General features: G+C 42.8%; 1 long non-coding RNA gene across 4 annotated transcripts in view; it reads right to left on the bottom strand.

Annotated features, from left to right (window-relative positions):
- The window catches only part of LOC121494892, a 207,981-nt gene that overhangs the window by 111,622 nt on the left and 68,811 nt on the right, over positions 1–27,548 (bottom strand). The window contains exons 5-6 of one of the 4 annotated variants that reach the window (XR_005988921.1): positions 11,586–11,679; positions 9,324–9,400 (exon numbers count right to left, since the gene is read on the bottom strand). The exons of 2 other annotated variants lie outside the window; for them this stretch is intronic. This is a non-coding gene — a long non-coding RNA (uncharacterized LOC121494892). Of the gene's footprint in view, positions 1–2,247; positions 9,401–11,585; positions 11,680–27,548 lie in introns of those variants that run through there. One more of the 4 variants, XR_005988920.1, reaches the window with a different exon arrangement.

Raw genomic sequence — 27,548 nt, 5'->3', positions numbered from 1 at the left:
GCTTAAAGGTCTGGAAACTGGGAGTCTAAGATCAGGGTGCCAGCATGGCTGGTTTCTATTCCATAGGGCTCTTCTCTTGGCTTATAGGTAGTCACCATCTTGCTATGTGCTCATGTGGCCTTTCCTTTGTGGTGTGGTGAGGGAAAAAGGGAGGCAGGGGGATGGGGGCTTGGGGGATGGGAGAGAGGCAGCAAAAGAGAGCAAGTGCACAAGTTCTCTGGTGTCTCTTCTAACAAGAGCACTAATCCCAAGGTTGGATCTCATTCTCATGATTTCATCTACCCCTAATCACCTCCCAAAAGTTCCAGCTCCAAATACCATCACATTGGGTGTTAGGGCTTCACAATACAAATTTGGGAGGGGGGCGGTTACACAAACATTCAGCTCATAATACCTTCTACATAATACTTTGTAAGGGATTTAAAAAATTAAGATGAAAGAATATACTCTTAGCATCGGGATTTAGGTTGCCACATTAAGGACAGGACACCCCACCCATTCAATAAGAATTTCAAATAAATTTTGAATAAATTTTAGTATATAAGAATGTCTAATAACTAAAAAGTTATTGGTTATTTATGCAATATTCAAATTTTACTGGGGATCCTATATTTTTATTTGCTAAATTTGACAACCCATAGGTATTTTTTTTTAAAGGCATACTTCCTAGTGCAATGAGACTTCTATACATTTGAGACATGCAACATTTGGAACACATTCATACTAAAAAACATTCATTGTTTATCTGAAATTGAAATGTAACTAGCCCTGTATTTTTATTTGCTAAATCTGACAACCTTCATTGAGATGATTTGCTGATCAGTAGGGTTGGAAGTAATAAAAAATAATAAAGAAAAATTCCAAAGGACATCAACAACAACAAAAAGAATTTACTTTCACATGCCAGTAAAACTGCAGGCTGTCTATCAGAGTTGCTATTGGTAGAAAGGGTATCTTGCCCTCTTCCCGTAGTATCCATAAACCCATTTGATAAATATCATCAAAAAACATTTATTGGTGTTCCACAGGACTCTCAATTATGAGAAGTTCCAACAGATAGGAAGAGAATCATACCACCACTCAACTCCAACTTTCCAGGTTCTGGCCAACTCAAGACCTGCAATCTGAATTTGATCCAAAGGACCTGGACTTTTGCAAATTAACACTGAAACATACACATCTTAAATCCTGGAGGCTCCCAGCCCAGCCAGACAGCCCACCGGGTCAGTGCTCTGAGGCACAGGCCTCTGGGGCACACTGTCTGCTGCTGGCACACATGGTTTGCAGAGGAGGACGTGGTCTGCTTTGGACTCTCCAGCTCTCCAAAGAGCCTGCTGCCCCATCTTGCTCTTGCCCCTGTTCTGGCCCCAGCCTCCTGCCACATATGCTCATGTTGCTGCCTACCTTGCACATGGGAAACTCCTTATGGGAAGCACCCCCAGGAAATTCTTTGCCTCCAGCTGGAGGACTGGGGCTGGGGCTGGCACCTGCTAATATCTGACATATGCATAATTGCTTTCTCTCCCTTCCCCAGGCTGACCCTCCTCCTCTATGTGCACTGCCACATTGTCACTTGACACATTTCTTACTATCACTTAAGCCTCTGAGATCCAGTCAGATCCTAATCCTGGAGCTTAATGCATTAGATGCAATGTTTGTTTTGGATGAGATTTGAGATTTGAGTTGGAACCGTGAAAAAGCCAACAGAAACCTTTCCTTGGCCATCACTTAAAGTGATCCTGCTCTGCATTGAGATTTCATATATTAAGATAAGTATTGATGAGGCTTTTAGGACTTAACTCTTAAATTAGGCTCATGACACAGGTCACAGGTCACAGGTGACCTAGATTTCTCATTTATCTACTTCCATGCCTACAAACACAGGATGGTGAGAAGGTTCTAAGAGTAAAAATGCCCACTCTGTCATTTGGTTTCTTGAATGCTACATTTTCACCCTTCTCCCTCTATTCCGGTATTTTTAAGCAGAGTACTTTCTGAATACCTGCCACACACTAGGTTTCCAGGTTTTGTTTCCACCCTGGAAAGTGGTCCCTGATGGATGCATATTCAGTTTCCAGATGGGTGTAAGTTGAGTTTCAAATGAGTTTCAAAATGGGGAGTCCCTGAGAAGGGGCTGGCAAGGATTCTCCTCATTCTAAGTTTCCCATAAGTTCTCGGAATTATTTTCTGAGGATAATGATATGACACCCCCAAAATGAGATCAGTGCCAGTCAAGATGATGTACTTTGTACTGACAGGACAGCCTAGCGATCAATACAATCATAGAATGTATATGGACAACATAGGTATACTTCCTACTACACTAAGAGTTGAGTCTTCAAAGCAGGATTATGAAAATATAATTTTCCTAATGGATTGTGGGGCGAGGTAACAGACTAAATCACTATGGGAACAATTATGGATTCCCTTCCTAGAGTTGGTGTCTTTTTCATTGAACTATTCCTCTAAATAGAAATCTGAAGGAGAGCTCTCCTTAAAACCAGAATAATACATCTGTTGACCTTTTGAGGACTTCTCCCAGGAACCCATGAAACTTTTCTATTTTCTATTCTTACATTCAATTCCTTCAGCTTGCTCCTTATCACTGAGAATTTTTTTTTTAATATCTCATCAGGCCCAAATCACCTCTATCTGTAAATTATTCATGTAAGGCAAAAGCTTCTAAACAGCTTTGACAAGACAATGTGTTTAACAAAGTCATTAAGATAAGACATCTCAGCAGGGTTGGATGTTGCTCAGATTAGACACCAAGCCTTGCTGCATGAGCCATAGTTTTTCGCTTCTTCTCTCCCTTTCCACCTCACCTTTTTTTTTTTTTTTTTTTTTTTTTTGGTGTGTGGGGGTATCTTCAACTAAATGTCATTCACTGTAACAAATCACCACTTTCTCACAAGTAACGTAGGTTTCCGGCAGTGTGCAAAACTGTTTTCATTTGCAGTATTATAAAACACTGAACATGGAAATGTGGCTTGAGGAGAAAAATTCATTCCAAGTTCAGAGGTGATGTTAGAGACAACACGTATTACACAGAATCTCTTTCTGGACATCCAGAGGACAGCAGTAATGGAAGGGTTAAGATGGGGTGCTGTATGTGTGTTTGCCCAAGATGAACACATGAATGACATCCTCTAAAAGCACATATGTGCTTATTTAGACAATATTTCGTGGCTGCAGAATTTTCATGTTAACCGAAGACATATGTTCAAACTTCACTTTACCAGTTGATGACCTCAAAACCCACTGTCAGTGTGAACACAGAAGCATCAACATCGTTTATCACGTGGGGTTTCCAGGCAATGAAGTTCCAGGAGCAATCTGAGTCAGGAGAAAAGTACATCAGCCAAATTCTGATATTATTTAGGAAGCAAAACACAAAAGGGAACCGAAAGCTTCCAAGTTTCTGCCCAGCTGTTCAGAGCTTCTTCTCCGTATATAATTTATTAATTCAACTCCACACATAATTAGAGGCAATTTGCATGAAACCTGGTGTTAATGATTCAACCAATGCTGACTGTACGATTTTCCACTCTCCATTTTTGTTTATTAAACTGGAAAAGTAATCCAGGTTTGAGAAAATACCTTCTTTGTTCAGGACTCATCCATCTTATTGTTACAGTCTCTGGAGTGCTTGAACGTGTCAAAAACCGTCTTCGTTCTCTTATGAAGAAAAAGATTCAGCTTGTGGAAAACTAAGAGAATTTTTCCTGGATGACATGGTTCCCCTGCTTCAGAAAGACTCCTTTCTGGGGTGACCTTGTACTGAGGATGAATGTTACAGACCCAGATCAGGGGCAAAGCATGTCCAGAAGGAGGAAGCAAGGACCCACGGAGGCAAACAGGGCGTTCCTCAGTGGATTCATTAAATGCTCTTCTGGTGGTTTCATATCACCATTGTTCACAAGGACAGGAGGCATTATGACACTTGAAAGATGGCATAACTGTTTTATTTTGGTTTGTTTTTTTTTTTTTGGTTTTTTTTTAACTGTTTTATTTTGTTTTGTTTTGTTTTGTTTTGTGACATTTTATACCTTGGAAGCATTTTAAGTGCTCTATATCCAAAGATCACAGAAAGTCAGTCCACAGCCAAATATAACTCCACATATATTTTATTGAGCTCATAAAACCATTTTTTTAGTAAGTATTCATTGTAAACTTGAAAAATGATGAGATTTTATGTATAAACACCTATGTCTGACTCCCTTGGACTATCTAGGGTAGGAGTAAATATTTGGAGTCCTTTATAATATCCCCTTTAGATCTAGTGCATCAGTTTGCTAAAAATTTTGATCCAGCCTGCAAACTATTTGACTTTCTCCACTTGAGCCCAGCCCAGTAATTTTTCAGAGGAGACTGCCAAGGCTCAGAGGTGACCTGTCTAAAAATCAATAGCTAATAGTAGAGCCAGGCCTAGAACCTAGTCATTTCCACTGTACCTCTGTACCTGTCCTTTTTCATAGCCTACCTGGTCCTGAGTCCAGAAAACTGATACAATGGCACACTGTAATTACAATATCCCTAACTATGATACACACCTTTTGCAATGCACAAATTCAAGGGGTTATAATAAGCTAAAAAATGTAGGATAGAAATAAGCCTCAAGATCGGGGACACTTATTGACTGGTGATTTTTAGGGTTTTTCACAATATTTTTAAGCAATGCAATATTCTTGTGAAAGCCTTATTTAAGCCTAACATAGGTAGAAAAATGTAGCCACCAAATTATGGTATTGTTTAGTAAGCAAGACTCAAAAGAAATTAAGAACTGCAATGTTTCTACCCAACTGTTCAGAGCTTCATCCTTCTATATATGTATGTTCGATAGAATTTGGAAAATATGGAAACTAGTTTTTGGTTTGAATCCAGTTTGCTTTTGGCAAAGAGGGCAGATCATACCCTTGTCACAGTTTTGGACTGGCTCCTGTGAACATGAAGTGTTAAACCAGGAGACTGAGGAATCTAAGATTCTTTGATTATTGGAATGTGATTAAATTTTTATTCAGACCACTATAGTTGTTAGATGGAGATCACTGCTTACAATGGACTGTTTAGGGATTCTTTATAAAGCTGTGAGTCCCTGGTTAAAACATCCCCAGCTGCAACTGCAACCTCAACACTTCCACAGCCTGAGGTAACCACAGATGGAATCATAGCATGCTGCTGGGTCTCTGAAGTCCAAGCCGATCGATGATCACTGAATCCTTCGAACTCTGAGAAGCCCCATTCTGCTTTTATTTCCACACAGAGCATCACCACAATGGGGTCGCCATAGGTACTGACTGACCAACAGATGGTACCATGGCTCTGAGGCTCTCCTAATTCAAAACCAACAACCTACATTAAGTAGGTGTCTCCTGTTCTCCTCTGTGACATAGTCCTAAAGTGTCAGGGATGTGATCAGATCACTGAAATGTTGCCATAAAATTCATATTTTACTGCTTGCTTCCTTTTGCCAAGACTTGGGGTCACACCCCCTTCTCTATGTGTTGTCAATAGGAAATAATGGAATGCCAGTGGAATTATGGGAACACAGGGTCAGAGATTCAGAGGGAAGCAGGAGGTTGGCACATAGGCACAGACTCCACAGTAAGAGTTAGCCCTCAGCAGATTTCTACTTTCCAGTCCCAACCATCACAACCACGTGAACCCAAACCCCATTTTTCTGTTAACTCAGAAATTACACTTCTGCTATGATAATCGTGTAGGTGCTACAGCCTCAGATGCTGTAATCAGAATATCATAGTTTTCTCATTTATAACATGAGGACCTTGGCCTAGTATCTAAGATCAAAAGCAAAAGTTTTGAGATCTTGTGACTCATTAGTTACTTAGCAAAATCCTACTAATTCAGAAACATCATGCCTTGACATTGTAGGGAAGATCCAGCTGCATGGATAATACTCCCCTGAAGAAAGGCTATAGATTCTTGTTTTGGAAGCAGGTTTCGGAGATCATGGCACTCTTTCAGATTAGTTCAACATTTCTTTAGTTCTGTTAGGCACTGAGGCCACAGATATGCAATCAACCATTCCACAAATATTTGAAGAGATAACATTAAATTGACATGCAAATATTGTGTTGAGGCAGAGAAAAGACCAAATGCAAGGACCCGAAGACCTAAGTTTGGCATGTTGCCAGAATGGGAAGACCATAAAGAAGACCAATATTTATAGGGAAGAGAGTGGGAGGCGAGGCCCACAGGAGACCAGGATCAGAGTATACAGCCCAGGGAAAGACCAGATTTCATTCTGAGTGCAACATAGATTTTATGCTATGTGCTGCTGGAAAGCTAAGAAGAGCAGCATCTTAACTCAACAAGATTGGTGGGCCAAGCAACCCGAATGCACTGCAAAGTTTACAGCTAAGCTGAATCTTAAACTTTGGATTAACAATTTTGGCAGGACAAAAGAGAGCAAGAAAAAAAGCTGCAAAGCCAAAAAAAAAAAAATAGGAAAGAGAAAAGACAGCTGAGGTTGAAGAAACACCATGAATAAAGACAGGCAGTTTTTACAGTGTTTTGGAGAAGTCCTAAGGGGTTGAGAGTAGCTAAAGCCTAAAACAGGAGAGAGGATAGGAAGTGTCTGAGACCGGGAAAATGGGCAAGTGGCAGAAATGCTGATATTACAATCATGACTACCAGATCTATAAAGTATATTTGCATTATGTACGTTAAGATTCTGTATTTTATTAGACTACGCTTGTGGCCAAGGGCTTTCAATCTCATGCAATTTGCTTTTCCTCTCAGCATCTAGACATCCAATAAATATTTGTGGCTTGAGGACCATTAGGTAAACCTCACTGACAGTTTCTGCTCATTGCTGCCAAAGCTATCACCGGGGTTTTCACCAAGTCAGGGAGATCAAGAATACTTGTATGCACTGATAATTGCTGCTTAGAATTCGTGGTGGAACAGTGTTCAAAGGGGCCCATCGCCTCCCATATTTCTGGCCTATGAAATTAACAAGGCATCCAATTTGTTAGGCTGACTTGTCCTGCTTGAGTGATGCTTTATTACCTTACCTGAAGTGTGAAGCACTTCCTTAGGGAAGAAGAGTTCATAGGAAATAATAATGCACATCTAGGAGCTTTATAGTTTTCAAAATGTTTATATATATATATAATGTTTTACCCCCATAGCGGCTCTCTGAGTTAGGCAAGATCAACATCATCAACTTTACTTAACTTTTACGAAAAGCGAGGCCTGGAGAGGTCACGCAGCTAAGGGACTGGTTAGAAATTAGGTCTTTGAAGTTCATATTTTTCCATCAACTGACAAACGCATCAGAATTTTATTATTTAAGTAGAAAATGGACAGTTTGCTGTAATCTTTTGTGTACAAAGATCTGCATCTGTTCTTTCCTGCATTCCTTTTCTAAACAAATATGAACCCAGTGCCTACTATGTGCCAGACATTTTTCTAGTCACTAGGGCTATAATAAAAACAACAATCTCTGGCCTCATGTAGTTTACAGTCTGGTGGGAGAAAGACAATAATCAATCACACAGAATGTTGAATCATAACAAGTGTCATGGGGACCAATAAAGTAGGGAAGGGAGATGGGAAAGGTAGGGTAAGTTTTTAATAGAATGGTTGTGAAAGGGATTGCTGAGCCAATGACATTTAAGTAAAGGTCTGTGGAAGGTAATGCAGGGAGCCAAGCAGATAGCTGGGGAAGGAGATTCCAGGCAGGTAAGACAGCAATTGCCAAAGCCCTGATGTGGCAGGATGCCTGGCTTGTGGAGAATAACAAGGGGTTCTGCAAGGGGGGAGGGGGCTGTCGGGGGTCGGGGGGAAGATTGCACAAAGATGCAGGGAGTGTCAATGATGCATGTGTTGGGGCTGAGTCCAGGGCAGTGGTAGCAGTGCAGGTGAGAAGTGGCTGGGTTGAGAACGTATTTTGAAAGGGGGCCATAAGGATTTGCAAAGGGATTAAATGCAGGTTATGGGAGACAAATGTTTTTGTTGAGTCCCCACTATGTGCCAAGACCTTGGTTAAGCAATGGGGATGCAATATGCACATCTGTAGACAGACGGGGTTCTTGTCTTGTTGAGGAGCCACCTCCTGATGTGGCAAGTGCCTGTACCAACCCAAACGGCCTCCGGTTTCAGTGTTTCCTGCTGACCATGTTCTTACTGTCACCCATCATGCCATATCTGAACAAGACAACTATTCATTGGGCCTCAATGTCCTCATAGGTAGTTAATAAAACAAGCAAACAAATCAACTGAAGTTTCAATACTCTCAGGTTGGGTGCATCAAAAAAAAGAGAAGAGGTGTCTGTTTCATTTTCTTCTATGAAAAATCACTGCATTTTGGGGGAACACAAGATCTCTCCCAAGATCGGAAATACTGGGACCGAGGGATATGAGTAAGCCTCCCCTAGGTCAGTGCCCTTCCCCTGACAGCATGTGATTGCCAACACATGTGTCACAGACTCTGAACCACAGTCAAGAACCTGCTATAGCACTACCTCCAGTGGATGGAAAAATGAGATTCAGGGAGGTCTACCTTTGGGGAAACCCCTGCCTGCTTTCTTCCGATGCCAAGGAGAGAACTGAAGCAGGATGCCTGGCTCTGCTATTTGCCAACCCATGCTTAGAGAGCCAGGCATACAGCCAAACCCCGAATTCAACCTATCTGTGTCCTAGCTTGATTTCTCCACGCTGGTGAAAGGCCTTGTTAATATCTAGAGGTCTCAATATTGACCACTTCTCCTTCTTTTCTTGTATCTCTAGTGGAGAAAGCTGTAAAGACTTTGGGTGGGGCACCTGGGTGGCTCAGTCGGTGAAGCGTCTGCCTTCGGCTCAGGTCATGATCCTGAGGTCCTGGGACGGAGCCCCACACCGGGCTCCCTGCTAAGCTCTCCCTCTGCTGCTCCCCCTGCTTGTGTGTGCTTGCCTACTCTCTCCCTCACTCCCTGTCAAATAAATAAAATCTTAAAAAGTAATCATAATAATTTTAAAAAGACTTTGGGTAATACACGGTACTCTCTAGCCCCCATTCCCTCTTGGTACCGCCACTGTCCAGGCGGGTAAACAAGAGTAGCACAATGACCCAGGCGGAGCCCAGGGGAAGGACAGTGACTCAGTGACTTCCAAAACCAGAGTGACTACCCCTCACAGATGTAGACCCTGCCCCAGGAGATGCGTGGGAACCCAACGGCTTCCTCCACCTCCTACATTGCTCCCGCTGATTGCGTCTCTCACTGCTTCACTTCTTACAGCTGGGACCCATCTGTCACTCAGGCCCCCACCTTCTCCCTCCAGAGTCACGGATGATTTCCTTCTCTGAGGTTGGAGCTAACCTTACTCAGCTAACCGTCTCAGCCACTGGAGCTTTTCCCTGCTCGTCGGCTCTCCCACTGGTGCTCGGACACAGGACCTAGGCCAGGGTCAGAGATAAAAATCAATCAATCCATCAATCAATCAAGCTTCAATTTCTGTATATAGAATCCTATGAGGTCACCCCACTTGGTTTCCAAGAAGATTCTTTGCTATGGGGAAAAAATTTGCCCCAGGGTGCAACAAATCCCAAGACCAATAGCGGGCTTGGTCCTGTGGCACCCTGGTCCACTGGACCTCCAGGAGGTGGTGTTTTTTAATCCCATGCCTTTGGCCTTTGTCTTATCTGTCCCCATTCTCAGGCAGCCGGCAGTATTTTCTTCTCTTTCCCCACCCTGCAAATTCATAACCGCTTTGAACCTCCACCTCTATGTCTTCCTGTAGGTTCTGTGCTTAAAATGTGAGGACGGGTAGATGGAGATCCCTGGTTACTTTCCCCACAGTTCTGCATTTTTTCCCATAGCTGGGAGGGTTTTTCTGGAGATGCTTATAAATGTTTGTTTGTGTGTGGGAGGAGGTTGTTATTACTTTAAAAGCAAAAATCTTCCGCAGCGCTCTGCAGCCCTTGCCAGAGGAAGTCACAATCTGGCCGCCTCTCTTCTAGAAAAAAAAAAAAAAAAAAAAATCCACCCCGCCATTCCTTGAGCCCTGGCCAGAGTCAGCATGTGGCAGTGGCCTGAGGCCAAGAGGGCTCTGCTACTGGCAGGGAGGCGGCGACAGGCTGAGGGGCTCAGAATCCTCTCCTCACACTTTCTCAGGGAACCTGGGCCAAGTTCATTTCCCTGGTTCATACATTCCATTATAGCCCCTGCCAGCAAACGCCACATAAAATGGAGATTTGTAAATACACTGAGACTACAGGGTTGGTTTCTCACACTCGCGTTCAGTAAATTACAGGGGAGGCGAGGTCCTGGGAGCTTTTCCCACGCGCAGAAACACGGTCCTGCCCCCGCCACGAGGGAAGCGGGTCCTGCCCCCGCCACGAGGGAAGCGGGTCCTACCTCAGCTACAAGGGAAGCGGGTCCTGCCCCCGCCACGAGGGAAGCGGGTCCTGCCTCCGCCATGAGGGAAGCGGGTCCTACCTCAGCCACGAGGGAAGCGGGTCCTGCCCCCGCCACGAGGGAAGCGGGTCCTGCCTCCGCCACGAGGGAAGCGGGTCCTGCCCCCGCCACGAGGGAAGCGGGTCCTGCCCCCGCCACGAGGGAAGCGGGTCCTGCCTCCGCCATGAGGGGCGGGTCCTACCTCAGCCACGAGGGAAGCGGGTCCTGCCTCCGCCACGAGGGAAGCGGGTCCTGCCTCCGCCACGAGGGAAGCGGGTCCTGCCCCCGCCACGAGGGAAGCGGGTCCTACCTCAGCCACGAGGGAAGCGGGTCCTGCCTCCGCCACGAGGGAAGCGGGTCCTGCCTCCGCCATGAGGGGCGGGTCCTACCTCAGCCACGAGGGAAGCGGGTCCTGCCTCCGCCATGAGGGAAGCGGGTCCTGCCCCCGCCATGAGGGAAGCGGCTCCTGCCCCCGCCACGAGGGAAGCGGGTCCTGCCTCCGCCATGAGGGGCGGGTCCTACCTCAGCCACGAGGGAAGCGGGTCCTGCCTCCGCCACGAGGGAAGCGGGTCCTGCCTCCGCCACGAGGGAAGCGGGTCCTGCCTCCGCCATGAGGGAAGCGGGTCCTGCCCCCGCCACGAGGGAAGCGGGTCCTAACCCCGCCACGAGGGAAGCGGGTCCTAACCCCGCCACGAGGGAAGCGGGTCCTACCTCAGCCACGAGGGAAGCGGGTCCTACCTCAGCCACGAGGGAAGCGGGTCCTGCCTCCGCCATGAGGGAAGCGGGTCCTGCCCCCGCCACGAGGGAAGCGGGTCCTGCCTCCGCCACGAGGGAAGCGGGTCCTGCCCCGCCACGAGGGAAGCCGCTGACGCTGGAGCCGCGCCGAGGGGCGCGGGGCGGGCGTGGCTGGGGCCTGCGCGCTCTCCCTAGCGGACGCGACGCCAGCCCGGGCCGCGCGGCACCGGCCAGACCCAGGCAGCCCCCAGCCTGCGCACAGCCCGTCCCGCGCTGTCCGGGGCTGGGAATGGGAGGGCGAGCCCACTGCCCGGTGCACACAAAGAGGCCCTTCTCTCCGCCCCGAGCTCCGCGGGTCGGCAGCTCCGGAAAGGCCTCCCTTTGATCTTGAGCTTGAAGGGATCAAACGAGCGGCTTTCGTGGGTGGGAATGCGGCTCAGAAAATTCTACCTTTTGTCAGTGTCAAGTGCGCCTCCTCCTCCTCCTGGGGCAGGTGCATGGCGGGATCCAGTCTGCTCTCCAGGCGCGGAGCCAGATGTTCCTTCTTGCAACAAGTAGAACAAAGAAGTGAAAGTGAGCTCGGGCGCGGCGGGCCTGACCAGGCCTCGCCCCGGTCGAGCGCTGCTGGCGTCGGGAGGGAGGTCTCCGAGGGCGCCTTCCTGAAACCCACGCTAAGGACGCGGCGCTTTACCAAGGCCAGAAACCAGCGACTCTGGTGGCAACTGGGCCTATCGCGACCTCCCAGAGCCTTTAGAGTCTGTTGGCAAGAGGGCTCACCCTGAAGCGCTGGGATTTGGGCTAACATCCTTTGATTTACGAGATATGTCTCAAACCCTTGGCAACCTAGGATTCCGGACTCCTTCCGAAAGCCAAAATGGCCTTGAAATAACCACTTTTATTCCCTCAGCCTATACTTCTATGACGACAGCAGAAACAGAAAAAGAAAAATGGGATCACCGCTTATTTCTGGAGGACCATTGCTGCATGACTCCAGGGAGACGCCGTTAAAATCTCACATCAGATAAATATTTAAAACAGTTCTCAAGCTCACCTGAAATGAGCAAAGGCAGCACATTCTCTAATTTCGGGATACATGTGTCACTGTTTCCTTATAAATGTTTTCCCAGAAACTGCCTTAAACCACCTTCGGGGAAGAGATACTGGCTAACTGTGCCCCCAGATGATTCCATACCTGTTCAAGTTGAAGTTTTTTGGGTGATGCTTTTATTTCATTAAGCTCCTCCGGACCTAGACCTCCCAGGGTATACTCTGCAAATCCCTAGTCCCGGGAGAGAGTCCATAAGGAAGAGAGATCCACAGTGAGAGGATTTAGGCAAGCATGTGACTACCAGTTTCTCCTCAAAATTCTAAGCATCAAATTTGAAGTCTTTTAGAAGAGATTCCTTAAACATCTTTTAATCCATATATCCCTAAATTATCTGAGCAGGGGAAGTATTTTCCATATAATGATTCAAATCTCATGAGACTAACTCCTAGGGGAATACACCATGAGATAGGCTGCCTTAGAGCATGGTCATAGCATATACCTGGCACGGGATCCCTGGGTGGCTCAGTGGTTTAGCGGGCCTGCTTCTCCCTCTGCCTGTGTCTCTGCCTCTCTCTGTGTGTCTTTCATGAATGAATAAATAAATAAAATCTTAAAAAAAAAAAAAAAAGGATATACCTGGCATGCTTTCTTGACAGTTTTCCTAGGCTTTCCTGAAGGATCTGAATAGGTAGATCTGGAATCAGGCCCTGGGAACCCAATTTTTAACAAGTACCCTAGGTGATTCATATGAAAGAGGTAAATTTCAGCAATTCTGGTTTTTTTATATATCTACCCTTTCAACTCCCTGCTACCCACGTGCACAAATACATGTGCATTATGGAAGCAAGCCCCTGATGGTAATAGAGTGATTCCTTTTTGGAATACGTAGGCAGAGCTAATGCAAGCAGTGGAGATAATGCAGGCAGTGATGTTGTAGCTCAAGTTGAGGCATATAACATAGGTCTACCTTTTTACTGCTAGACCTCTAAGAATTAGGAGCAATCACCTAAGAGCGCAGGAGGTGGTGGTATGGGACAGAAGTTAAGCAGGTAGACGTGGAAAGGAGTTTGCTCTATTGGTTTGGGATCCTTGCTCTACTGCCCTACCTGTTCCAAGACTCAAATTCCCCACCCATAAAATCAGAGATGATAAAAATTATAAAACTCCCCGATACAAAGTGTTACAGAGGAATTAATCAGACAACATAAATTGCTTAATATAATACCTGGCAGGCTTTCAGGGCTCGATAAATAGCTATTATTCTTAAGCAAAGATCTTAGGAGTCATGAAAACACCTGGAAGGAGGAAAAAGAGAGACTGGAGAGAAGAAGGCGTGTCTTCAGATCCCTGGAGAATCACCCCAGCGGAAGGCTCTTCTGAGCAAAACACAGAAACGGAAGAGGTGAGTCTGCTCCTCATCTTGGGGCTCTTGCAGAGACAGCAGGGTCCCTTTCCTGGATGCCTTCCCTGTTCTCTGGGCTTTGAAACCTTCCAAGCTCCCTTCCACGGGCGCCCAAGGCGCACACCTCCACTTCCTCAGCGAACAAATGCGAGGCAGCACCAAAAGGGTTACAGCCGTGTTTCTAAACAAATAAGAACTGCCAAGGCTTGGTGCTGATATGAAATTATAATCAACGCATTCACGGATTGGTAGTATTTATCATGTTGTTAGCATTGTAAATTTGTACTATTGTAGATAGGAGTCACACAGCTTGGGGCCCTGTACCTTCACCTATTGTTTCCCTGTGTTATGATAAATTTCCAGCAACACTTGATTAAAACTGCCAATTTGTTGGGAATAAAAAGAATCTCTCGACACCACCAGGACTAATTACGTTGTCCTTGCCAAAGGGGTAGTTGAATAATTGCATGCGATTATTGCACAGGCATGGCGCTTTTCACGTCAGTAGCAAAGCAATGAAGATTGATTCCCTTTAATTAATCATTCAGAAATAGCCCCCTTGTATCATTCCCCAAATAGGAGGGAGCATGTTCCTACATCCTTCTTCCAAAAGGCGCCTGGATGCAGTTGGTTCCCTGATGAGCTATCAAAATGTGTGTGCCTGTCCGAGATAGGAGGACCTTCTCTGTAATTGATTGTGGATCCTATTCTCCCGATTCTTTATCCCCAGCCCTGAACTCTCTTTGTAATCTTAACAGCCGGGAGCACATTTACATAGCTTTCATTAATTGTACTCTGGCTTCTCATTAGAAAGGGAGGCAACAGCTCTTATCTGATCCAATAGAGGCTTTATTTTGCATTTCTACTAACATGATATATTGGGCTGAAGTATTCCCAGTGTTTGTTTGGAGGATCAAAGTCTCCACTGGACAATACCTTATTAGAAGGCAGTGATAGACACTATCATATATTATTGGCATTATCTGTTCCTTGCTTTTTACAACAATATCCCAATTCAGCCTTATCTATGCTTTGACAATACTGATGTCTACTTTTTCAATTCAACCCTTTAAATTTTAAGATACAGCAAGCCAGTATCTTCCAAAGGTAGCTTGTTATTTTTTTTTTTTTTCCATTTACTCTTGTCATTAACGTGAGGAATGGTCTTTGCTCTGGAAAAAGATTCAATCAGCAATATTTGCTGATGATCTTCGCAAGAGTTGCACTGGATTTTTTCATGTGATGCCTCAGAAGGAGAAGTGAACTGCTTCCTAATTGGGAAGCACAATTGTGAAACAGGAAATGTCCAATTTGGGCACATCTCCACTTCCCATATCTTGTTCTCACCAACTGTTCCTTTCCCTTCCATTTTCAAAAGACACTCTATCAATGAGCTGTTTTTTTTTTTAATAATCTAGTTTTCAACTTTTGAAATCACTAGAAGACTAAGAAATGTACCCATGTTCTGTTTTTGTTCTGCACCTTCCTCTCTCAAGCTCCTCCTTTGCCACCTCCTTCCTGCCCATGCCCACTCTGTGCCCCAAAGCCCTCCCCTGCTTTCGTTCAAGGCTTAGCCCATGCAGCAGGGACAAAGAATGATGAGAAAAGGGAGATGCAGCACCTGGCTTTGTTCTATACGTACCAGGGTGCCCATCACGGTTATTTTTCTTTCTTTGCATTTAAAGATGTGCTATTGGAACTAACTTTAACACTTAAGTGGCTGAATGTGGGTTGTGCGGGGTTGCCTTTTGGGGGAGGGGGGTGGGAGAGAGCAAGTGGAGGGACAGAAGGAGAGAGACAGAAAAAATCTTAAGCAGGATCCACATTGAGCTTGAACTGATGACCCTGAGATCAAGGCCTGAGCCTAAACCAAGAATCAGACACTTAAATGACTGAGCCACCCAGGCACCTCATGGGTTACCTTTTGAGTAAATTACAGAAACTTGGAGTTTGACAGTATCTCAAAAAGCATCCTTTCCAACATGTAGGGATGGTAAAACCAGAGCTGTGAAAGAAGTGGCTGTCATAGTGGATGTGCTGCAGGACATTCTAAAAGGAAGAAGGGCAGGGATGTCTGGGTGGGTCAGTGGTTGAGCTTTTGCCTTCAGCTCAGGTCATGATCCTGGGGTCCTGGGATCAAGTCCCACATCAGGCTCGCTGCAGGGAGCCTACTTCTCCCTCTGCCTGTGTCTCTCCCTCTCCCTCTCTGTGTCTCTCATGAATAAATAAATAAAATATTTTTTAAAAATTAAAAATATAAAATATAAAAGGAAGGAGGACAGAGGAGGGAGAAAGAAGATCAGATGGTCAGAAATAGAGCTTAGGGAAGGCACTACAGTCTCTGGAATGTACCATTAGAATCCCAACTCTGGCACTGTACACGCCAGTCCTTGAACTTCAGTTTCCCCAGTGGACATGTCAAAATGGCAACAACTATAGGGTTGTTGTAAGAGTACAAAGTCATACAAACAAGCAACTGGACTCCAAAGAGATTCTCATTTAAAGATAGTTGAACAGGAAAATGGTGACACTCAAGTGCAGTGCCCACCACCATGTTTTCCAGTCCTCAGCATGTGGAGTTTTAGAAAGAAAACTTCATTAATCAAATGTTCTTCATTCTCCTCTAAGGAATTTATTTTTATTATGAGGTCAATCAGAAATGAAATAATGTAAGGAAAGCATCCTTTGAAGCTCCAAGTGTCTCCTCCATCACTCATCACACTCTCACATCCCGCTATGAGATCCAGAGAGCAGAGCTGGGCAAGAGATGTATACAGGCAACCCTTGAACAATGCAGGGTTAGGGTACCACCCTCCCACGCAGTCAAAAACCTGCATATCACTTTTGACATATCCCAAAACCTTAACTAGTAATAGCTTACTCTTGCCTGGAAGACTTATCAATAACAAAGAGTCAGTGAACATGTTGGTGTACTATATTCTTACAATAAAGTAAACTAGAGGAAAGATGTTAAGAAAATCATAAGGGAAAATACATTTACAGTAGTGTATTTATTGGAAAAAATCACTCATAATGGACCCATGCAGTTCGTATCTATGTTGTTCAACACTGTATATTAGGAATAGCTGGGAACTGGCAAATTTCAGTCCTTACGACTCTGACTCCATGGGAAGATGGATGGATCACTAGAACACTCAAGAAACTGCTGGAAGGAAGTTTCTATTGATCTGCCCCATTTTGGAGAAATATCTTAGTGACAAAAAGAAGCTTAAACTATGGGCCCCAGCTCTTGAACCCAGTACCTTAGATGGGACTTAGGTGTGCCAGTTGCCTTATGAGACCATCCTACTCATCATCTCCATACGATGGGGTCTCTCCCTTGATAGATGTTTCTTACCTAATACTATGCATTAATAATGATCAAATTTTAATCTGTATTACTTAGAGATGCTGTTAAAATGCAAATTCTGGTTCAGTAGTTCTAAGGTAGGACCCAAGATTGTGCATTTCAAAAGAATGTCAAAGGGATGCTGGTGCTGTTGATCTGTGGACCTTCATATGAGTGGCAAGGGTGTCTAGACATCATTGTCTTCTGGGCACGGTGTCAACATCCAACTTAAATCTCAATCTCATATCAGTTTTAGCTAAATTATTGCTCCATCTTCTTAATAGGTTTACAAGAGTTCTCTCACATACATAGTTACTGTACATTGTGATATGGTTATAATACCAATAGTCCACTATTTTCTCCCATAATCCAAACTCATAACCACCAGGTAATAGATGGGAAGGGTAGAGGGAAATGTGACTCCTAAGACAGTGAAATTTTTCTCCCAAACCTTTCCCCACCTTCCCTAGCAATCATTTGTATTGCGCTGCTGATAAGGCTCCTCCCATCCCTGAACCAGTGCCTTCTCCCCATTGCCTAATTGTATTCTAGACAAAAAATAAATTAAAAAATAAAATAAAAATGAAGGTGGTCTTTCAAAGTGCAATAACAATAGACACATAAAGGAGGGCTCAGATATCAGAATCACAGTAAAAGGTCAAACGTCATATAAAATAGTTTTAAATTAAGCTGATATAATCTTGAAACTCATTGTAATAGTTTGCTAGGGCTGCCATAATAACGTACCACAGACTAGGTGGACTAGCCGAAAGATATGTATTTTCTCAGAGTTCTGGAAGACAGAAGTCAGTGAGCAAGGGATCAGCAAGGCTGGTTTCTTCTGAGGCCTCTCTCCTTGGCTTGGAGATGGCTGTCTTCTCCCGGTGGTCCTTCCCCTATGCCTGTCTGTGTCCTAATTTCCCCTTAAATAAGGACATCAGTCATATTGGATTAGGGCCTACCATAGGACCTCCCTGTATCTTAATTACTTCTTTAAAGGCCTTATCTCCAAACACAGTCACCTTCTGAGGTGATGGGGGTTAGCACTTCAACACATGAATTTTGAGGGGATGCAAGTGAGCCCATGAAATTACTGTTTCAGTCCCCAGTGGTTCCACACCTGATGCAGGGATAACCAGGCAGCGAAAATGTGCTTCCAAATGCATATGCCAGGTTACAGCAGCTGAGTTAGGAACCCTGGAACCACTGATTCCATTAGGTCCCCCAAATTTAAAAAGGGGGACAAAATAAAGATGTAAATAAAAGCTTTCACATTTGTGCATTTCTGGAAGAGTAGCTCTTGTTTTTACAAGAGAGGCTTGGGTAAGACAGAGCAGATGCACACAGGCTGGACTGGAGACCTAACATGAGCACCTCCCCTGCAGTCTGAGAGGTAGGCAGGATCCCCATATCTATAGGTCAGAGCAAAATGGACAGCTGAAGACTCCCCTGCCTATGTTTTAGCTGTTCTTTTATAGACCAACCTCAACGAAAACCATTTTTACACTTGCTGGTGTTTTTACTAAAGAAATGCAAATCTCTCTCTCTCTCTCTCTCTCTCTCTCTCTCTCTCTCTCTCTTTCCACCTACCCACCCTGTCTCTCTCTCTCTCTCCCCCTCTATCTCAGACACAGACACACACCCCAACCACATATACTATCAGGAACCACCAGCTCTTTGCCTCCAAGTAATGTGCCAGCATGAAGGCACCTGACTGCATTACCATGTTTTTAAGTCCTAAGGTAGCGACAGCTGATAATCAATATTCTAGGTGTAATCTCAAATTCTGTGCTATTTTCCAAAACAGCGCCAGCCTCGAAGGTTTGCGTCAGGCAGTGTAAACTTCCTTTTGATTTGTCAGTCACTATCACCTCTAGGTCTCCTCCTGCCTTTCTGCTTGCGACGTCTCTCCCACCTACAAGGTCTGGACGATGCTATGTCATGCTATAAAGGAAAATAAAGTACTTTCCAGCTTCCCAAATTGTCTCTTCTGGGAGCCTACTTATCAGAAGGCACAATACAAAAGAGAGGAAGTGCTGTAGGTAGATATTATAAATTCCATTGGGGTTTCAGAAGTTGAACCATCTATTTTATTCTAGCAGGAGATGTTTTCTATATATCTGCTGATTGCACATTCATTCTTTAATCTTTATACATGAAAAGCTAAAAGCAGAAAGCCATGGACTAAAATTTTCTCTGTAAATTGTTGAACATTTGCAACAGATATAGAAAATCACAGTGTGAAAGCTGTTAAAGCTGTGGAAAAATAAATTGGAGCCACCACAGGAAATGAAGGTTTTACATAAGGACAAGGAGCCAGCCAGAGTTTTCAAGTCCATTTTGTAATAAAGGAAATTATGAGCCACATAAAGCCCTCTTTGGGAAATTTACATTTTGATGGATAATACGCTTATAACAATTAGTATGAAATGTTTCTGGTTTACCTACGATGTGTTTCTAATAGATAGTCCACATGCGTCTTTAGCAGAATATAACTGCTAATATTTGAAGTGCAGGTAATTCCTTGGTTCTCATTTAAAATACCATAATGCTCTCCTTGCTCCAGGCAGGCGAAAATAAAATCTCAATTAAAATAAAAGCAGGCATGGTTCCAGTTAAGCAATGATCATTTAGAGAATTAATGCAATAAAGCTTTTTCCATAAAGTGCACAGTCAGCATGACGTGGGAGCTATAACACCAGATTGGGATTCCAGTCCCCTAGATCCAGAATTGTTTCACTTTTCCCAGGTTGTTTCATTTCAAATACTTCACTTAACCTCTCTGGGCAGCAGCTTCATCGTTCAAAAATGAGATGGTTGTGCCTATCATCTCTCAGGCCTCATCCAGCTTTGAAACACTGGGCTATATGATCTAAGCAACCTGTGGAAACCCTCATGACATTGAGAAATAAAGAGTACTCAAAGGGGCTTGGTTTTACCATAATCTAAATTCACGAATTACAAAAATACTACAGTGACCACGTACAGAGATCACAGAATGGCTGCTCTGTGCCAAATGTGGTCTTCAACACTTTGCCTAACATGGCATTTTAGTAAAATATAAAAGACAAGAAATAAATAACACATACATATAGGATTCTTGATGTCCAGAGCATCCTGCTACTCAGTCATTTTTCATCCTGCCTGAACCCCCTGGGGGAATCTGGCTTTATGACTTGGATCTGATATTCATTCATTCATTAAACAAATAATCTGCTGAGCTCCAACTCTGTGTGTCAAGGGCTGTTCTAAGTACTGGGTTTATGACACTAAATAAAATAGATAAAATTGCTACAGCATCAACATCTAGTTGGATTATTTACTTGGAATATTCATCTTATTTGGAAGTCAAAGTAGTCGGGTAAAACTTTTCTAAGACTACCTTTGTTTTTAATGTACAGAATGTAGATGATTCGAGACACCGTACCAGCTGTCACAGTGCCTTAGAAAATGTAGAAAATGTGCTATCATCATCAACTCTCTCAGCACTTGAGCTTCATAAATCAATGCCCCTGCCTCCCTCCGCTTCTGGCAAAGGCTTCCCTCCCCCCACATTTCAGGGTTTAAGAGGGCTTCACTACATTGGCAAGGAGCAAGAAACTCTAAGGCAGAAGGAAGTGGATCCTTCTGGTATATGCTCTAGCTCTGCTGTCGCCTTGTCCCCATGTCTTGTTCCGTTTCTTCCCTCATCCATCTGTTTCCCATCCCACGTCTCTTTTCAATCCACTGCCAATCTCTGAGAAAGAAAAGGAGGGCAGAGCTTCAAGAATCAATGAAAATGTACAATAAATATTTAGATTTCTAGGTCTGTCTGCTTATCTTTACATGTGGTGAGGATGTTGGCGGGGGGGGGGGGGGGACGGGATATTAAGGCAAAGCGTTGACAGGACAGTTATAGCAGGAAAGGAACTAGAAAAAGAATGAATGGAATCATGAAACCAACTGCTCACCAACATGAAGAGAAAAAGGTGGCCTTCAAAACCAGGGAAATGATCCTCAAGTCTTCCTGCCCATGATTCCATGAGAAAGCAAGCTAGGCCAACTATCAGGACGCCTGAGCATTTACCTAAGCTCTCAAGTTCAGAGTCATTGCCCAGGCTTAGTTTCTACTTCTAGAGATGAAAAAAAAAAAAAAAAAAGGATTAACTGGTTTTCAACTATGGCTGCACATTAGAAGTAACTAAGAAGTTGCTTTTGTTTTTGTTTTAATATTGATGCATATGCTTCACCCAGACCAGTTAAATCAAATTCCTTGGAAGGAGGGCCCAGACAACAGAAAAACGGACCGTTTCTCAAGAGACTCTAATGTCTAGCCAAAGCTGAAAACCACTGGCTTCGAAGATCCATCCAAAGACCATCTGTGTAGCAGTGAATTAACATTGGTTAAATCAAACTGAATGAACTCAAACTCCAAAATTTTACTATTCTTATCTTTTCTAGTAACTTCCATTTTGCTATAAAACCTCTTTCAGCTAAAATAGCTTTTCAGTTTTCACTAAAACCTCAGTTTTGGGACGCCTGGGTGGCTCAGCAGTGGAGCATCTGCCTTCGGCCCAGGGTGTGATCCCAGGATCCAGGATCGAGTCCCACATCTGGCTCCCCGCAGGGAGCCTGCTTCTCCCTCTGCCTGTGTCTCTGCCTCTCTCTGTGTCTCTTATGAATAAATACATAAATCTTTAAAAAATAAATAAATAAAACCTCAGTTTCAACAGAACTGAAACCAAACTCAACCCAATCAAAACAAAATGTATATTACTCTCTAATTTCAGGATACTGCAGTGTCATTGTACAGAAATTAATAAATAAAGCATAAGAGGAATTTAGAATAATTGCTCAGAGATTTGGATACAAAAAATACATAAAAATTCTGCATTCTGAAACTGGCAAAAATGTGTGTACATGCATGAGATGAAAAGGGGTGTTTTCCTTACTATATAAAGTGTTCTCACAAGCTAATAAATAAAATATAAATAACCTAAGAGACAAATAAAAGCAGAATGTGAACAAACCACACATGATACAAGAAGTAAAGAGTAGATAAACACTAAATAGTTTAAGCTGGGTAATCATTCTATTTTGTTAGAGAGTCTTTTCCAAAGAAATGTAATGTATATTAATAAGATAGTATTTTTATCTCACAAATATGATGGATTAATTTTTTTTTTATCTTCTCAGAAATAGTCAAACAACATATTATAGTGTCAGGGCTCCTGTCTTTGTCTTACGATCAGGACAATGTTCTTGCTAAAATAATCACTCCCCAAGTTTGCAAACATACAATGTGTGCATGCTCGCTTCTTAAATGTCTTTAAGAACCTGAAAAACTTGTTTCATGTGAACAGTAACCATGTCATCTTTTTTTTTTTTTTCAAACAATTAGGAAAATAAAGAATTGAAGGTTGAAGATTCCAGTGCAAGAGCAGATTGAGACCCACATCAGGCTCCCTGCTCAGCAAGGAATCTGCTTCTCCCTCTACCCTTCTCCTCATTCTTGTGCTCTCTCTTACTATCTCTCTCTCAAATTACTGTTTTTTTCTAAATGAAGCTACAAGGGAAAAGATGCATCCACTGAATTAAGTTTAAGTTAAAATTAATAACTCTGGGTTCTTGTGGTTTGTTGAACTGTCACTTTGTTTTGTTGGATACGTAAGCAATTTACTTACATTCTTTTTCCTCCTTGAAATGTTTTAGACTTGCCTGTCTGGGATTTTTTTCCTCAACAGGCTTTCTTTTATAGCCTGCAAGGCAGGCTTCTCCTGGAAGTTTACCAATCTCACACTGCTTCCAGATCCATTCCAAGCTTTGATTTCTGTAGTGAAGAGGAGACCCCTTCTGAATTTTCCAGAACTATCAACTCCCATTTATTCATGCTATATATTTTTCTCCTAACCACAAAATGATGCTAGCCACACTGAGACCTGTTTTCTACCTAGAGTACTGACTGAGAATCAAGTAGTATTACTAAATAGCATCACTAAAGGATCCTCTTCAATAACCATCCCCTTATTTAAGTTTGAAACTGTTGGCAGTTTTTGGTTTTAAAAAATGGTTTAACTGATAAAACGATAGAGAGGGAGATAGATAGATAGATAGATAGATAGATAGATAGATAATATAGAGAATGTTGAACATTGGCTCCCCAGTTATCACCCACAAAGAACACAGCTAAATGTATTGTTTACCACATTCTTTCAATGTGTATCCTCAATAGGATTGAGGAGAATCATGATAAAACAGTTTAGCATGAGTGTATAAGGAGGAAATATCTTTTCCTCTACTCTCTTAAACTTAGTGATGGGGTCCTATGAATTAAACTGAAAAGAGAGATTAACAGGAGAAAGATGTTTGTTTGCACATGGAAGCCAGCAACAGAAGGAGATGACTCACTACATAATTAAAGTTAAAGGCTTATGTACCTAACTTAGAGAAAAGGAAGAAAAGGCTTCTTTAAGGGAAAAACAGATATGTTTCTTTAAGAAAGACAAAGGGGTTTTTAGGAAAACAACCAAGAGATAAGAAAGTTTGGATAATGGCTATCTACACATTATGAGAGGTCTTTCTTTATCATTCAGGGTCATAAAATTCCCCCAGAGAAGGAATTTGGGTGAGTTTTGTTCGCATTCTCTTTTCTGGGAGTGAATCTACCCAAAAGAAGGAATTTATGGCAGCCTTATTTTCCAGAAGTTGCCGCTCTTAGTTAGATAAGAGAAGCTCTGAGATGGCTTCTCTCTGCTTCTGTTGAATCTCAATTATGTTCACTCAGAATAATCCTTATGCCAAAGTGGCATGTCTGGGGTGGCCTATTTTGATCTCCTTGAAGTGGAAATGGCAAGACAAGACTTTTTGAGGCAAGGAATTCAAAGAATTTGGGGACTCTGTAAACTGTTGATCCTTTCCACTGAAGAGTTGAAGTCTTTCTAGAAAGCTCCTATAATGAATAATCAAGTTATCTGCCTGTGCAAGATTCCCCTGGATTAGTAGACATGCTGTTAAAGACAACAGAAAAGTAAAGTCCTGTTGATATAAGCTCTGTGGGTTTAGTTAAAGTTGTGTGTGTGTGTAGCTGAGGCGCAAGGGACACTCAACAACTGTTTTTCTTTTCAAATCTGTAAACAGTGCAGAAAACATAATAATTGCCTCCTATTATACATTCGTCTGGATAAAGTTCAAATGTTGCACCTGCATTGAAGACTTTTCATCTTGCCCATGCTTCCGTCCACCAGATTCTTCTGCCAACCTGGAATACTCAAGTCCCACCTCCTCTCAGTTTTCTATCTTTCATTTTAAATTTTCCTTTTCCTCATATGTGTAACATATTTTTTTGTGGATTAATTATCACCCAAAATTTGTCATTAAACAAGTAGAGGAGAAGTTGAGTAAAGAAATGGTTAGCAAATTTCTTTATTAAAGGACTTCTCAGGGCCTTCTGTGATTTTTTTAAAAGTAAGTTTATAGAATGACATATTCACCAAATTTATTTGACCCTGAGACACTTTTTTGAAGCCCATGTGTTAGGACAAATGCTCTAAGAAATATCTGAAGAAACACTGCTCTACATCCAACCTTTCTATCAAGACCCAGTTCAAACATCTACCCAATGGGGTCTTCCTCCATCTTCTATGAGGCAGTGGCTGTGAGACAGACCAATGATTCACAGGGATTTCCCTCTAATGATAATTTAGTTTTTATTTCAAGTTTATGTCTTTATTAATATTAGGAAAACAAAATTATTCTTCTTGCTGCCTAATGAGTATTAATGGATATTCTAGACCAGACCAGAACATGAAGAGAACAATCAGAAAGGCCTGGGTGTTCCATGAGCTTTTGAATGAGTGTCTGGGAGCTACTAGAATAGTAGAATTACACAGTGGAGTCCAAGGACTGTTCTATACACCAACACTGACTGATCCTGCACACACAACAACCATAATAGCCATCAGATCAATATCAACTGTATTGAAAATGAAAGCATACTGACATAACAAGATATCAAGTGTCAACCACACCTCTTCCTATTCTCTTCATTTCTTTAAAAAAAAAAAAAGTGCTTCCTCCCTCTTTCTGTCTCTTCTTTCCTCAAAAAGGCATTAGGCAAGCTTGAACAAGGAGGTCACCAGACTAAGCAGGTCTGAGCCTGAACTGGGGTGGAGAGGGGGAGGGAGGAGCAGAGAATGGGAACAGAGAAGGTTTGACTGAAGAACTAAATACAGGAATGTTAAAATAAAGAGAGACAGGATTCTCCCCATCGGAAAAGATAGATACAAGCACAGAAAGGAGAAGGCTACAATGAATCTTGTGGTGTTGGCTTGGAATAGATGGCATTGATGTTAATTCAAGGTTTTCTATGAATAAAGATAGGTAAATATAAAATAGAACTGTACATGTACACTTATGTTCATATACGTGCGCAGACTTATATATAAACACCAACTCTTCACACTGAAAGGGGGAAGGAGCTGTGATAGTCTAGGCGCCCAAACCTTGGCTTCCAAAGACCACCCTAAATGTGCCAGAACCCCTGGGAAAACAGATGATTCCTGTAGCACAGATGGTTGTGGTACAAAGGAACCTGAAGTATCATGTGTTACCAAAAAGTAAGGAAATGCTCCTAGAATAATGAAGTCATATCAAGAAGACACAGAAGCAAACTTGAGGGAGCTTCCACTGGTCAAAGCTAGGAATCAAAGGGGATCCCTGGAAGGCTCAGTGGTTTGGCGCCTCCCTTCAGCCAGAGCATGATCCTGGAGTCCAGGGATCGAGTTCCACATCAGGCTTCCTGCATGGAGTCTGCTTCTCCCTCTGCCAGTGTCTCTGCCTCTCTCTCTCTCTCTCTTTCTCTCTCTCTCGAATAAATAAATAAAATCTTTTAAAAAAAAAAAAGCTGTGAATCAAGATAAACAATAGTGGGAATGGATTCTAATCTACTGAAGAACAGAAATAAAAAATAAGAGTCTATATGTTGACACTGACATAAATAAGTGAAAACATATTTAAATAAGAAGAGAGAGCTATTCCTCATAACACAAAGCCACCTAGTAAGGATACATACTAAATATAGAGGGAATAATGGCATTAGAAAACCATCTTTGGACAACCATTATAGTAAAAATTAACTGAAGCAGGAAACATCCAAAGATATTAAAACATGAGGGAACACGAGCAAGGAATAGATTTTTTTAAAAAGATTTTATTTATTTATTCATAAGAGACAGAGAGAGAGAGAGAGAGAGAGAGAGAGAGGCAGAGATACAGGCAGAGGGAGAAGCAGGCTCGATGTAGGGGGTACTCAATCCTAGGTCTCCAGGATCACACCCTGGGCTGAAGGCGGCACTAAACCGCTAAGCCACCGGGGCTGCCCAAGGAAAAGAATGTTACGTGGTCTCAAAATACCTGCCTATGAAATATTTATTAATCTGGATTTTCTTTAAAAAGTTAACTCACAGTGGAAAATCCTAGAGGATGATATATAAGTCAAATGCCAGTGTAACCACCACCACCAGTGGGAAGAAGAGACATCATGGCCCACCCAACAGGATATAATAAAAAGAGCCCAGTACCTGTAATATCACAGCTAAGAATGTATTATCAAGATCTAATAATCAGCACAAACATAGAACAATCCCAAATCAAGAGATAGCCTATAACATGACCAACCTATAATCTTAAAAAATGATTAACACCATGAAAAATTGAAGACATCATGAAGAATTGTTTCACATCAAAGAGACTCCAGGGAGGTGACAACTGGGACCAACCCATGATCCTGAAATGGATCTTTCGCTGCTACAAAGATGTTGCTGGAAGAAGTTGGCAGAATTTGAATCCGATCTCCGGGCACAGGGGATGCAGAAGTTCTATATACCATTCTTACAACTCTTCTGTCCTTAAAACATGTTCCTTTTCTTCCCTGGATTAGAGTTAGCTTATGTGTTGTCTTCTGGTCTGGTTCATCAGCTGCCTGACTTCCATTTCCACAGCTGTCTCAGTGTGCTAGCCCCTCACAGTACCTGGAGCATGGAAATCTTCATAAATGTTGGTGGAAGACAGGCAGGGAGGGTCCGGGAGAGAGAGAGAGAGAAGGAGGGAGGGAGAGAAGCCAAAAGTAGACATGTTACCTCCTCTGCCATACGGTTCAGTTGGGCTAAGTTCCTAGATGACACTGGGTTCCATAATGATGGTGGAAAATTCTATCCTTGCTTTACTTAAAGTGTCTCTGGAGGAAAGAAAAATCATTGAAGTGTGTTTTTGGACCAGCTTGTCATTAAGCTGGAAAAGGCTATTTTGTTGCCTTAATTAGTTTTATTGTTTTGACATTTTAGCTTTTTAAAGGCTTTGTGCTGGAATTCAAGTGCAGTATTTCATTGCCTCAGAGCCTATTTTAATGAATAATTATTATACAAATGAACCTGCTAATAGGATCCTTTTTTTTTTTACAGAAAACAAACAAAATCCACATAGAAATGCTCAAGGGCGCTTACTTTATATTTAACCTGTTTGTTGCTGTCTTCCTTAAAAACAAGACCCCCCTACACACACACACACAAATACTTGATTCTGCTAGAAAAATCTAAATGGAAGTTATGATAAACTGACACATTAGTAATGAAAAGCATT

The sequence above is a fragment of the Vulpes lagopus genome, chromosome 7, assembly GCF_018345385.1.
Source record: "Vulpes lagopus strain Blue_001 chromosome 7, ASM1834538v1, whole genome shotgun sequence".
NCBI lineage: Eukaryota > Metazoa > Chordata > Mammalia > Carnivora > Canidae > Vulpes > Vulpes lagopus.
The sequence above is the reverse complement of the archived record's forward strand: the minus strand, read 5'-3'. Positions and strand labels throughout refer to the sequence as shown.